Below are 13885 nucleotides of genomic sequence, written 5' to 3'. Positions count from 1 at the left end.
ACACACACACACACACACACACACACACACACACACACACACACACACACACACACACACACACACACACAACACACACACACACACACACACAGCATCACCAATTTCTCATTACCTGCGCTGAAATGCCAATGAGCAACAGCCATTTCTGCTTGGCATCTGTTCGATAGTTGATGATCTGACAGCCAGCCAGGCTAGAATGACGGTCAAAGACTTTAAATGGTTGGGATTCACCCTCCATGCTCCAATGATAGACTGCGTTGTCTGTGACCAGGGCAACAGTGTTGAGGGAGATCCACTTCCAGAATGTCACGTCATCTGTCATCGTGTGAGCCTTCATCTTGCTCTTCATCTCAATGTTAAAGATCTGCAGGGTTTTTGCCGCTAAAACATTTAAGAGCATAGGTTAATCTACAGTGATGCCTCATGATTTTCTGAGCTTGAAAATGTTACATATATATAAATTAATTAATTTAATCAAGGGACAGACAAATGCTACAATACACAACCCACATTCAACTAAACCAATAGGCATACAGAATATTGTTCCGTGAGAATTGTAGATAATCAGGGTTTGGTTTGAGTAACACCAAGAGAACATACAAAACAGAAGGGTAAAGCCAACAAAAGGACAAGCCTTTAAGTTTGGATCTGCATTCAGTTGCATCCAATCCAATGAACTGTGTTGGAAAAAATACTTGGAAAGGGATATGACCGTGTCTATGCTCGCCAAGCTACTGAGCTGAAACAAAAAATACTTTCTGAAACGTGTAATTATTTGGTCCAGCCCTCCACCAACAACCTGTGAGAAAAATTGAATTAGATCTGTGTTATCCCAACTCCAAAGGGATTTATACAAAAATGTAATCCAAAGTGAAGAATGTGAGAATTTTGAGTCTGAATGCAGATTAGCAAAAGATCACAAAAGCACAAAAACAGATGTGATGATAAGGAAGGAGGCTGGGCAGACACACTCAAACATTGTGCTTATCTTTACATTTCTGTCACACAGCACACATCTTCAATCAGACCCAAGCAAAGCTCTCTGAACTAAGCTTTAGCTTACAATAAAATGTTTTAATCCAAATACTGCCCATCTTCAACCAACAGACCTGCACTGCAAAATACAGTCAAATAAATATAAAAAAAATGTTTGAAGTCCTAAGTAACAAAGAGTCAGCAAGCCTGCTGTTACAGGTTAAACTGTGTTATCATGATTTCCAGAAAATTGCCACAATAAACACCACGAGTCACAGAAGTACAGTGCAGCCTATGTGACCAAGTGTGTAATACGAGTCTATAATGGCTTTTAAAGAGCTTTGCCAAGTAAGAAAATAACTTTTTGCATTTGGAAATTTCTGCAGGCATTTAGGACATGATTGTGGACTTTGAAAGATATGGACATTTACCAGGCAGCAACAGTCAAAGGCAAAAGGATGAAATCAAGTGGCATTACAGGAAGCACAGCATTGACTGTTTGTGGGCCCTGACCTAGCGGCAAAGTGAGACTGCGTGAAATGAGGTCAGTGCGGAAGTGCAATTCCTTAACTGGCTGCTTGAGGCTGGCTCCAAAACACAGCACATTCCCATAAGACTCCTTGTCAAAATGTTTAACTTCAGAGCAGATATAAACATGTTTACAGACTGGTACAAAAAACAGTTTTGGTCTCGACCGGTAGTTTCCTCATCTATGACAACTGCACAGAGGGTGATTTTTTTTTCCCAACTTCTTAGTTTAAGACAGTTTAAGTTGAGCAGAGTGTTTTTGCCTCAAGTCGCATCTTTAACTCAGAGGTCATTCGATGAGGCTGCATGTTTGTTTGGAGTATTTTATTACACACACTTGGAATAATGCAGCTTGTTGTGGGGTCAAATGCCCTAAAAGATCATCTAAGATGTCGCTGTTGCAATATTTGCTCTGAGTGAAATTCTCCTCGGATTTAATGTTGTATACTAATGGCTTTAGCACTTTTACCAGCTGCTAGTAGCCTGATCCGTTAGATCCACTTAATGTATGCTTAATGAGAAAATTAACAGGTCATAACTTTTAATGTTCACAAAAAAGTAAACAGGAGAACCACCACACAGTCCCCAAAGATATGATTTAATAAACACCAAAATCCAGGTTAGGTGGCCTGGACTGTCAGAAAAGGGCATGTTAAGGCATCATTCATCAGACACAGAGCCACCCGTGCTCTGCTCCTTTAGGCATTAATGAGTTCATCATTCAGCTGTTGTGAACATGGCGATGCCCAGAACTAGTTCTGACACGCCCTTCATATGGGCCCTTCCGGGTCTCTATAGAAAACCAATGGGTGACATCACATATAGTGCAGCAGCTAAGAGAATATTTAGAGCAAAATCATGCAAATGATGATACAAGCACCAAAATTGGCACAAATACTCCTTAGATATTACTCTTTTGAACAAACCAACTGGCCACTTGAATTTTCAATAGGCGGCCAGGTAGGGGTCAATTGAAGAATTACACAGGGGTCAAAATGATAAATGCTCAAATCATTTTGAAAACTACACCACATTATTTGTCTGATCGTAAAGATTCCAAAAAGGTATAGTCTGGACTATTTATGACTGAATGTTCTGGAGTTATGGGGTAAAAACAGCAAAAATGGTGACAAAGGTCACTTTCAGTTTGTACAGGGGTCAAAAGTTAAAGATGCACCAATTTTGGTAAAACATGATGCAAATTATTAGTTGAGTTAACAGTGTTTTAAAAAGGAATAGTTTGGATCATGTATCATGCTTAGTTATCATGTCACGGGGTAACATATGTCACATGTCAAAGAATCCAATGGACGTTGACCTCGTTTGACCTTTACTTTGGAGACCAAACATTCAACACAATCAAAACTATTCCATTTATTAATCCTATTAGCTCAACCAATAATTTGCATCACGTTTTACCAAAATTGAAGGAACTTTAACTTTTGACCCCGTACAAACTGAAACTGACCTTTGTCACCATTTTTGCTGTTTTTACCCCATAACTCCTGATCATTCAGTCATAGATAGTCCAAACTATACCTTTTTGAAATCTTTACGTTCAGACAAATAATGTGGTGTACCTTTCAAAATAATTTGAGCATTTTTAACTTTGACCCCTGTGTAATTCTTCAATTGACCCCTACCTGGCCGCTTATTGAAAATTCAAGTGGCCAGTCGGTTTGTTCAAAAGAGTAATATCTAAAGAGTATTTGTACCAACTTTAGTGCTTGTATCACCATTTGCATGACTGTTTCAGTTATCTGCTGCACTAATAGGCTTTGTCCTGTATACAATCTATGGCCCTGACCAATATAAAAGGACTTGCACTCATGTATGACAGTTCTACTGAGGCCTTTACATATCATGTAGTCTTCAGAACTCCATCAGCCCTGCTGTCAATCCCTAGCTTGACTAAGGAAGAGCCTGGTCAAGGCTTTCTGCTGCTATACTGCAGAACCGCTTGTCCATTGACATAATTAATTTAACCTTCATTTAAACAGATTAGTCCAATTGAGATCGAGACCTCTTTTGCAAGGGAGACCTGGACAGTTATAAAGTTTCCAATCAACCTAACAAGCATGTCTTTAAATGTGGGAAGAAACAGGAGCACCTGGAGGAAAACCCACGCAAACACAGGAAGAACATGCAAACTCCACACAGAAAGGCCACAGGTGGGAATCAAACCCATGACCTTCTTGCTGTGAGGCAACAGTGCTAACCACTAAGCAACCGTGCTGCCGTAAGACTTCACTTATGTCTTAAAGGCCCGGTCCCACTGGGGAGAGGATTAATTGCGCATGAATTGAGTATACAAATTTTGGCCGTTTGTTGTCGTCCGCAACGAAATTGGCCAGGAATTGTCATGATCTGGCCCTTTAGGCCCTGCTGGTATTGTTCTTGACCCTGTTCATCTTCTATGCTCTGAGCCTTCTGTGTTTAGTCACGTCCAGTTTTCATGGTCATGCTTCGGTTGTAATTGGTTTTGTTTGATTTACTCTCTGTGTATCATTTGCTTACCACATTTATAGTTTTACTTTACTGCTTATTGTTTTGCTTTCACTCTTGGTCCCTTTAGTTGTTTTAGTCTTAGTTTTGTTCTGTTTATCACATTTATTGTTTTATACTTTAGTCTCAGGTTTTGGTTATTTATCTTGTAGTGTTTCTTATCAGGTTAAGTTCTGTTGGTTATTTATTGTGCTTTTCTATAACCTCTGGTTTTGTTTGCTTATCATTTATTTTCTAGTTAGTCATTTGTCTCTTTGCCCTCTTTAGACTAGTCACAGTATTTCTTAGTTCTGCCCCTTTTTGTTTTGGTCACGCATTATTGTTTGTCTAGAACACATCACGTTATTCTGTTAGTGCTTCTGTCACCTACTTATCTTGCTTTGCACCACTTTTGTTTTGCCCTCCTGCACGCTCTTGCCTTTTTTCTCTCTTCTTTGTTCACTTAACCACACCTCTTTCCAGAACCTTCCACACACCTGCTTCACATCAACCTGATTAGTTTTCTCCTCTTTAAAACCCTCACAGTTCCACCGCTCTCTGCCCGATTGTTGACTTTGTTCACTTTCTAGCCTCTCGTTCTTGTCCAGTTTGTTCGTGTGTGTTTTGACCTTGCTTTGTTGCTCCGACCTCTGCCTTGCCGTATCCTGAACTCTGCCTGTATTTTGACTCTGCCTTTGTTTTGCCTGCTATATACATCGACGCTGTGTGAACGAACCCTGCCTGGTTTATGGACCACGTCCAAGCCTGTACCATGTCTGATACATCTGCTTCCATGTCTGACTACCTGTGTACCGAACCCAATGCCTGGTTTCAAGATAAAGCCTATTATTCAACTAAACCAACTACGCCTGTGAGTCTGCATTGGTCTCCCACTGCTTCCGGTTTTAGCCCACCACCAGCCCTGACAGGAATGACAAATTTCTCAGTATGAATTACGGATATATTAATAATGTATAGCGAATATATTGTTATTTTTTCCCCCCAGTTCTTTCTGTAATACTGCCCCTTACAAAGCACAAACAAACTATTCCACACTTTTAAATTTAATCAATGTCACAGCAAAAATAATCAGGCCTGGGCCCTGCAAGAACTTCTCTTACAGACAAGATCCACTCTTACAGAACCCCGGACAATGGATACAAGCAGTTTTTATACAGGATTACATATGTGTAACAAAGGCGGACCTTATTTCGCAAAGTCCTTCTCTTATTGGCCCCCATGGGCATTCCAGGGAGGTCCATCCCCCTGCCCCAGGCCCGCGCAATAACGGGAGACATATGATTTATAATTGTAACCTAACTCTCTTTATCCTAAGTGGTACAAACTGGTTAAATCCAGTTCTACATGCATATACCAAAGAAGAACAAAGGAAAGTGAGAATAAGAATGAAACCAAAAATATAATCCTACATATTTTAACTACCTTGATACCAAAAGAAATATAGAAAACAAATAAAGAAAACCATAATTAAACACAGAAATATATCTAACAATATGACAAACAATCACGGATGTATAACGCATGTATTGAGGAAACGGATCGGACACACTGCGATTATCACGGAAGTATTATGGATGTATTGACAATGCACTGCGCACACAGCGGTTGTATTGTGCATGCATGGCATCTGCATTGCGGTCATAAAAGAAGCGCACTCGGGCCTTTCGGCATCACTATTCACACCAACACCACAGCCTCTGGAGCAATTGCTGGACTTGGACAAGTTGATTGGTATGTTGTTGGATGGCAGCAAATATCACACTACGTCTTTGGGGATCCATAACTACATCTGCACGTCTCCACAGCTGGACTGGCAATGACTGGCAAGTATGTCGATTTCTGCCACATTATATAGTACTTTGGGATTACATGACGTTTTTGTTATGCATTCGCAAATGGTCTGCAAATCAGATGTAAAGCAGACGTAATACAAACGCTTTATCCGTGGCCACTCTGTATGCATTCGCTACAACTTATTTGAGTTTGTGATGTGGACGTGATAGGCACACTATATATCCGTTTTACACACTGTCCCATTCCGCTGCCAAGCCGCAAATCCCCGTCAGTTGCGGATATCAGCTGATATACAGCGCATAGATTATGTATTGCGTATGTAAGGCGGATGTCATCCGCAACCCACATTTTGTGCAGCTCAAAAATCTTGGCAACGGAAAAACATGCCTCTGCGGACAATTGCAGACGTGTGCGGATATCGACCAACCCATACAAGCATGTTTCACGGACACTGCGGATGTTTAGCGAATATAAACCAAGTTTGTGTGCAATTCATGCGCAAATCTTCCTCAACGCCAGTGGGACCGGGCCTCAAGTCTAAAACTGAACTTGCACTTTCATTCATTAGTTAATATAATGAAAGAGTGATCCTTTAACGATGGTATAGGGCCTCACAAGTTCTTAATCTTTTTGGAAAGGAGTTCATCACCATTGTGCTATTTACCTTTGATGTCTTTAACTTAAATGACAATGTGGTCAACTGGAGTCATCCTTGTAAATCTAAGCTACACAAAACAACCTGATCAGGAATCAGGATATTTCAGCCTGCTGCTGTGTGTGGTGTGTTCAGAGCGCTCTGATCTGCTCAGAAGGTCGTCAGGAGCGCTGCGATCGCAAATCAGGGATATTCAACATGTTGGATTTTTTTTGGCCCGATATCGCAGCGTGTGGTGTCTTCCGACCACAAACGAGCACGCAGCCTGCTGAATGTGACGTGCTGCCAATCAGAAAGCGACGTGACAGACATACGGATCAGAAAATAAAATCAAAACAGCTGTTCTAACTTACCAGAAAGTCTGGTGGTCGTGCTGTCTCCACTCCTTTAAAGAACGCCTTTTCTTTTTCTATTGTTTTTTTCCCTCTGTTTTTCAATAGCCCACAAGTATCTCCATTTGTTTACTCTGAAGTCACGTTTAATCTCGAGAGATTGTGCGAGATTTCCTGTCTGACCTGGGAATGTTGGTGTGTAAAATTTTTCCGTGTGTGGTGTTGTTGTCCTTACCGTGTGGCTGCACACCACACACTGTACGACCAAACCTGTTAGAGCTATGATTTTTTATCTTCATGTTTGTGATTTCTCAGGTTTTGGAAACCTAAAGATAATTTTAAAATCCTGTCATGTGAACCAGGCTTTAGTCTACACAGTTAATCTTCTCACTAAAACATGAGAAATAAAGGGAAACTACTAATCCCCACTCACCACACCCTCTGGTATATGCACCCTGACAAACTAAACAGAAGTTGCTTATGTTATGCGCCCTTATCCCCCCCCCCATTCACTGCCAGTTGCGTTGAACAGAAAAGTCACCATGCAGTGCATCTAGAAAGTATTCAAAGTGCTTCACTTTTTCTATTTTGTTATGCTGCAGCCTTATTCCTAAATGGATGAAATTCAGTTTCTTTCCTCACAATTCTATACACAAGACCCTATAACGATAATGTGAAAAAGTATTTTGAGATTTTTTCACATTTGGAAAAAAAATAAAATAAAAAAGAATAAGAAATCACATGTACATAAGTATTCACAGCCTTTGTCATGAAGCTCAAAACTGAACTCAGGTGCATCCTGTGTCCACTGATCATCATTGAGATGTTTCTACAGCTTAATTGGAGTCCACCTGGGGTAAATTCAGTTGATTGGACATGATTTGGAAAGGCACACACCTGTCTACATATAAGGTCCCACAGTTGACAGTGCATGTCAGAGCAGAAACCAAACATGAAGTCAAAGGAATTGTCTGTAGAGCTCCGAGAAAGGACTGTCTCGAGACACAAATCTGGGGAAGGTTACAGAAACATTTCTGCTGTTTTGAGGGTCCCAATGAGCACAGTGGCCTCCATCATCTGTAAATGGAAGATCATATCCACCAGGACTCTTCCTAGAACTGGCCGCCTGTTGAAACTGAAGTAGGGCCTTAGCCAAGGAGGTGACCATTAGCCAGATGGTCACTCTGTCAGAGTGCCAGCATTCCTCTTTGGAGGGAGGAGAACCTTCCAGAAGGACAACCATCTCTGCAGCAATCCACCAATCAGGCCTGTATGGTAGAGTGGCCACACGGAAGTCACTCCTTAGTAAAAGGCATATGGCAGCCTATCTGGAGTTTGCCAAAGAGTACTTGAAGAACTCTCAGACCATGAGAAAAAAATATTCAAACAAAAAGGTCTTCAGCTGTTTTTAGCAAGAAAACAGAGTGGCACAGAGTTTTTAAGAAAAAACAAAAAGACAAAAATGTCTTGGTAAAAGATAAAGATAAACTTTATTGATCTCACAAAGATGTTGCGTCAGCTCTTAAAAAAAAAAAAAAAAAAAAAAAAAAAACACAAGGTGGGTGCAGTAGAGGAAAATGTTCATCAAACAGCGTGTGCAAGGATAAGCAATAATAATAATACTTGTAACAGTGCAAGACATAAGAAATGAGGTAGAAATAGAATATATATATATATATATATATATATATATATATATATATATATATATATATACACACACACATATGCATACACACACACACACACACACACACACACACACACACACACACACACACACACACACACACACACACACACACACTCACACACACAGTAGTGTTCAGAATAATAGTAGTGATGTGACTAAAAAGATTAATCCATGTTTTGAGTATACGAGGTCTATGAGGAAAAAAGAACCCGACCTTTTTATTTTTTCAAAAACTATATGGATTTGAATCTCGTGTGATTGCGTCAGACAAGCTTGAACCCTCGTGCGCATGCGTGAGTTTTTTCATGCCCGTCGGTTGCGTCATTCGCCTGTGGGCAGGCTTTGAGTGAGCACTGGTCGACCCCCCTCGTCAGAATTCCTTTGTCTGACTACTTCCTGAGAGACTGGCGCTTTGCTTGATCAAAATTTTTTCTGAAACTGTAAGGCACATCCAAGTGGACACCATTCGAGAAATTCAGACGGTTTTCGGTGAAAATTTTAACGGCTGATGAGAGATTATGGAGTGTTACTGTCGCTTTAAGGACTGCCCACTGAGCCGGACGGCGCGGCGCGCCCCGAGCCGCCGTCGTCAGCCTGTTTCGAGCTGAAAACTTCCAAATTTAAGCCTCTGTTGACCCAGGACGTCGTGAGAGAACAGAGACGTTTCAGAAGAGTTCGGGATCAGCAGTTTATCCGGACATTCCACTGTTAAAGGAGATTTTGTAATGAAAGACGTGCGGACGGATTCGCGCGGCGCCACAGCAAAACACCTCCGTTGGAAACATTACAGGACAAGTTTGAACATGCCCAGCTGTTAAACAATTTCTCGGATACTCACTCGACTGAAAGCCATCGAAAACCGCCTGAATCTTACGAATGGTTATCAACACGGAGGTGTTTTGATCAAGCAAAGCGCCAGTCTCTCAGGAAGAAGTCAGACAAAGGAATTCCGACGAGGGGGGTGGACCAGTGCTCACTCAAAGCCTGCCCACAGGTGAATGACGCAACCGACAGGCGTGAAAAAACTCATGCATGCGCACGAGGGTTCAAGCTTGTCTGACGTAATCGCACGTGATTCAAATCCATATAGTTTTTTAAAAAAATAAAAAGGTCGGTTTCTTTTCTAATAGACCTTGTATTTCTTATTGTTACATGGGAAACAAGGTACCAGTAGATTCTCACAAATCCAACAAGACCAAGCATTCATGATATGCACACTCTTAAGGCTATGAAATTGGGCTATTAGTAAAAAAAAGTAGAAAAGGGGGTGTTCACAATAATAGTAGCATCTGCTGTTGATGCTACAAACTCAAAACTATTATGTTCAAACTGCTTTTTAAGCAATCCTGTGAATCACTAAACTAGCATTTAGTTGTATAACCACAGTTTTTCATGATTTCTTCACATCTGCAAGGCATTAATTTTGTTGGTTTGGAACCAAGATTTTGCTCGTTTACCAGTGTGCTTGGAGTCCTTGTCTTGTTGAAACACCCATTTCAAGGGCATGTCCTCTTCAGCATAAGGCAACATGACCTCTTCAAGTGTTTTGACATATCCAAACTGATCCATGATACCTGGTATGCGATATATAGGCCCAACACCATAGTAGGAGAAACATGCCCATATTATGATGCTTGCACCACCATGCTTCACTGTCTTCACTGTGAACTGTGGCTTGAATTCAGAGTTTGGGGGTCGTCTCACAAACTGTCTATGGCCCTTGGACCCAAAAAGAACAATTTTACTCTAATCAGTCCACAAAATATTTCTCCATTTCTCTTTAGGCCAGTTGATGTGTTCTTTGGCAAATTGTAACCTCTTCTGCACGTCTTATTTAACAGAGGGACTTTGCGGGGGATTCTTGTAAATAAATTAGCTTCACACAGGCATCTTCTAACTGTCACAGCACTTACAGGTAACTCCAGACCATCTTTGATCATCCTGGAGCTGATCAATGGGTGAGCCTTTGCCATTCTGGTTATTCTTCTATCCATTTTGATGGTTGTTTTCTGTTTTCTTCCACACGTCTCTGGTTTTTTGTCCATTTTAAAGCATTGGAGATCATTATAGATGAACAGCCTATAATTTTTTGCACCTGCATATACGTTTTCCCCTCTCCAATCAACTTTTTAATCAAACTACGCTGTTCTTCTGAACAATGTCTTGAACGTCCCATTTTCCTCAGGCTTTCAAAGAGAAAAGCATGTTCAACAGGTGCTGGCTTCATCCTTAAATAGGTGACACCTGATTCACACCTGTTTGTTCCACAAAATTGATGAACTCACTGACTGAATGCCACACTACTATTATTGTGAACACCCCCTTTTCTACTTTTTTTTTTTTTTTTACTAATAGCCCAATTTCATAGCCTTAAGAGTGTGCATATCATGAATGCTTGGTCTTGTTGAATTTGTGAGAATTTGCTGAATCTACTGGTACCTTGTTTCCCATGTAACAGTAAGAAATATACTCAAAACCTGGATTAATTTTTTTTACTCACATAGCACTACTATTATTCTGAACACTACTGTACGTGCATATATATAAGTATGTACGTGGGTGCGCATGTAAATGCGCACATGCATATATATATGCATATACACATATACATAAACATAGTAAAGCTCATTGCAGGTGGCACCGTGCTTTGAGAGACAACAACTGTTTTCAACTTGGAGCTGCTGCAGAAAAGAGCAGATGAAAAGCTTGCAGCATGAAACGGTAAGTGGGCAGTGCAGTCGAACTCCGAGCTGCCCCTGCCCATAATACAAAAATAAGAGTAACACACAGTGACTTGGAGAATTAACTTTATTCGGATTACTGATTTGGAAAGATTAATGCTTTAGATTACTCATTACTGAAAAAAGCAGTCAGATTAGAGTAATGCGATACTAAATAACGGCATCACTGACTGTAACATAACAATGTGGAAAAAGTGAAGTGCTGTGAATACTTTCCGGATGCACTGTACCTGCCCTGCACAACTCCTAATGCATCATACTATGAAACTGTTTCTAAATCCTTTAATTAAATAAATATATGTACACAAAATGTACGTATATGGCTGGTTTATGTAAACCACCTACTCAACTTCAGAGTCACATATAAAATAATGTCCAGATGGATTGTTGGCGGTGGTGAGGAGATTCTGTAGCAACATTAAAATCCTGAATTCCCACAAAGTTGTACTGGGAATTAGTAATTTCATATTATAAATATTTAAGCCCTGACTTGATGAAGACATCCTTTCATTAATAATGGACATTATAGTCATCATATATACAAGTAATACAACTTAAATCTTGACTGTGTAATATTCCTACAACATAATGTGTAGTTTCTAATGCAATCTTATTAATATACAGTCCCACAAGAATTCTTGTATTATTTCTGCATTGCTCATATTTGTTTCAAGATTTTGGCCATGAACCTAACATTGATCAAAATTACTTGCACTTCAAATGACGTCAACAATGAAATTTGACATCATGATGTTTCTTTGTGTAGTATTAAAATATTAGGAGTGGTGGTAACACTACACATGCACAATGGATCAACAGATTTCAGTCACAGTTATTTAGACTGTTTAGTGGGATTGGGCAGGCTTGCAAGTAGTGGGATCCATATATCTGCAATTTGAAGTTGCTCCGTTTGTAAGCATTATTGTGCCTCCCAACTACAACCAACTTCCACACTCCATGCACTGAGGCGTTTCACTCCTGCATTCAATTACATCAAAGGAAGAGCCGTATAGCAGTCAAGCACTGTGCACTCAGTGTTTGACAAGGTTAATGTGTGAAGGCATATAATGTGATTATTACATGCATTAAGTTACTACACAATATAAAGAGTTACATCAACACATTTATGGGTAGGTTGTTCACCATGTTACTGTGCTGAAAGAAGTCTCTTTGTATCTTGATTTTTATTAACTAAGCTCAATATTAAAAAGACCATGCCATATTTTAATGTTTTAACCCAATAAATAAAGTGGCATAGATGTTAAGCGCCTTTCACACCGGGCCAACATATAGTTGCGTAATAATACAATAACATGCTTTTGGGGGGGTGGTATGCATTTTCAGAGGCCCGACGTCCATGCCCAGTCGCCCGCAATGACAGATATTCACCCTCGTCTAACTCGGGCGAATATCTGTCATTGCGGGCGACGGCATGGACAGAGGGACTCAGAAAATGCATACGCACGACAACAGCATGTTATTTGCATTATTATCACTTACTGAGATACACAACACGTGGAATCACATTAACAATATTTAATGTCATTTCAAAACGCACGACACCCATCAAACGTGGACATAAAAAGTTGGCTCACTAACTTTTGTCGTGTCAGCTGGCGCGCGCTGCTCTCCAAATTCGCCAATGCGTCCTCATCAAGCTGGCTGCTTTGGCTGCTGTTCATTGTCGTACTATCCATGATAAAATCATCCGGAATATCCATATTGGGACCAACACACACTTCTCGCCTTTTCATCTTTTCCTTTGCGGACAGTTGTTGGGCTGCGCACGCTATGACGTCATTTGTTTACACACAGCGGGCGGGTATGCCGATACTCGTTCGCTACTGCGGGCGGGTAAAGCCAGGTAGTGTCGACGTAAATCTACACTACCGGCCTAGCAACGCCTCAGTAAAGTTCTCTCACGATTGTGACACATTAAATAAAGTCCATTAACTCCTGCTCACAGACCGGTCGCGAGTGGGAGGACATGTCCACATCCAGTCTAACTCCTCATGGATGGATGGCCAGCGAGACGACATGTCCACTGTCCACTCCTCATGGACGGGTCTAACTCCTCATGGATGGATGGCCAGCGAGACGACATGTCCACTCCTCATGGACGTGTCGTGCATGCGATCACCAGGGCAGCTCCGTGGTGCCTTCACCTTCTTAAGTTCTCTCACAATTGTGGCACGTTAAATAAAGTCCATTAATTCCTGGAAATAATGTATTCCGACTTTTTCCCAATGTATCAAATCCATCTGCATGTTCAAGCAGTCAGTGGCATGGAGCCAAACTTCTCCCGCTTTTCCTGGTTTTTTCCCCCTCTCCCTGCGAGCAACTAACGCAACCATTTCTGCTTACCAGATACGCAGTACAATGGAACTCTACGCAGGCCCGGTGTGAAAGGGGCTTTAGATTACCAGCATGTACTTTCCAAACCATATCTAAATGGATGGAGACATTAAACATTTTTTTCCAGTACTGTTCATTCACTTATGCTATTTAAACAACCTTAATGATTATAGCAGAGGATCTCAACTGGTGGAATTATTTTTTCCATACGCCACATAGTAAGTCCCTTCGGCTGCTCCCTTGTTTTGCACTCTGGGTCGCCACTGCAAATCTGAGGTAGATCTGCATGTTGAAGTGGCACGTT

At 40.9% G+C, this 13885-nt stretch overlaps 1 pseudogene; it reads right to left on the bottom strand.

Annotated features, from left to right (window-relative positions):
- LOC117508938 overlaps positions 1-13885 on the bottom strand; it is a 117082-nt pseudogene that overhangs the window by 74894 nt on the left and 28303 nt on the right.

The sequence above is a fragment of the Thalassophryne amazonica genome, chromosome 4 (assembly GCF_902500255.1).
Source record: "Thalassophryne amazonica chromosome 4, fThaAma1.1, whole genome shotgun sequence".
NCBI lineage: Eukaryota > Metazoa > Chordata > Actinopteri > Batrachoidiformes > Batrachoididae > Thalassophryne > Thalassophryne amazonica.
The sequence above is the reverse complement of the archived record's forward strand: the minus strand, read 5'-3'. Positions and strand labels throughout refer to the sequence as shown.